Source organism: Orycteropus afer, unplaced genomic scaffold (genome assembly GCF_000298275.1).
Source record: "Orycteropus afer afer isolate SDZICR_OR568_19922 unplaced genomic scaffold, OryAfe1.0 scaffold00688, whole genome shotgun sequence".
Taxonomy (NCBI): Eukaryota; Metazoa; Chordata; class Mammalia; order Tubulidentata; family Orycteropodidae; genus Orycteropus; species Orycteropus afer.
The window spans coordinates 673,029-674,090 of record NW_006922275.1 but is presented as its reverse complement, the minus strand read 5'-3'; positions in this window follow the sequence as shown (position 1 = coordinate 674,090).

The window sequence follows — 1,062 nt, the reverse complement described above, 5'->3', positions numbered from 1 at the left end:
ATCCTGCTCCCTTGTTTCTACCACTTTATCTTGCTTCTTTGTGTGGACTGTGATGGTCTGTTGTCTCCAAGACATTGTGATGTTGTTGTATTTAGATCTTTGTTAACTGTTTGTGACGAGCAGTTAAGGGTGAGTCAGGCTCTTGCTAGTTGTTGTTTATCGTTAGTCAGTGGAAAAGGAAATGGTGGCTCTCATTCAGTAAGTGGAGCTGCAGGAGGTATGGGTGTTGTTGCATCATATGGGAATGATTGTTGTCTCCCACTCAGTTAAAGAAAAACAATGATCAAAAAAACATCAAAAAAGTAAAAGCAAACAGACAAAAAACACTTTGCATAAACACATAAGAACAATCACCAAAAAAAAAAGAAAAAAGAAAAGAAAAAACACAATATCTGGGGAGGGGGCAATAAGAGAAAAGAAGTAGAGTAGGAGAATAATGAAGAAAAATATGGGAAAATTGCAAAAGGAAAATCAAGGAATGGGGTTAACCATGAGAAAGAAAGAAATCGGAAGTGATAATAAGGAAGAGAGAAAAAGCTGAAAACTAGAACCTGAGAAGGGAATAATAAAGAAGAATAACAAAAAGGACAAAAAATAATAGTTATAGTAATAATTTTAAAAACAGGTAAAAAGAAACAAACTGGAAAAAAAAAATCTGGGCATGGTGGGGCAAGGCACCCACGTTCCATCAGAGCACACAGACTGGGATGGAATTCCTGCTGGCCCAAAAGATGTGTGGGAGTGAAGGGAGGCCACACCCTCCATTCACCAAAAGGGTGTGGAGTATAAGAGTAACAAGGGACCATTGCACCTTTCCAGTCATTCATGTCCAGAATGTTCTTGCGGTTCCCAGCAAATGAAGCCTATTCTTAGGTCTCTGGAATATGAAGGAACACTGTGGCTTTAAACATCCAAAATGGTCAGACCATTTTTATGCATGCAAAATGGTTGTGCCCTCTGGACAAGAAAAAGTCCACAGTTCAACCTCTCTCACTCTTCGCTGCTTCCCCTTTTATTCACCGGCCACCAGTGCTGTCCTCCATGCAGCCTCTTCCTAGCAGG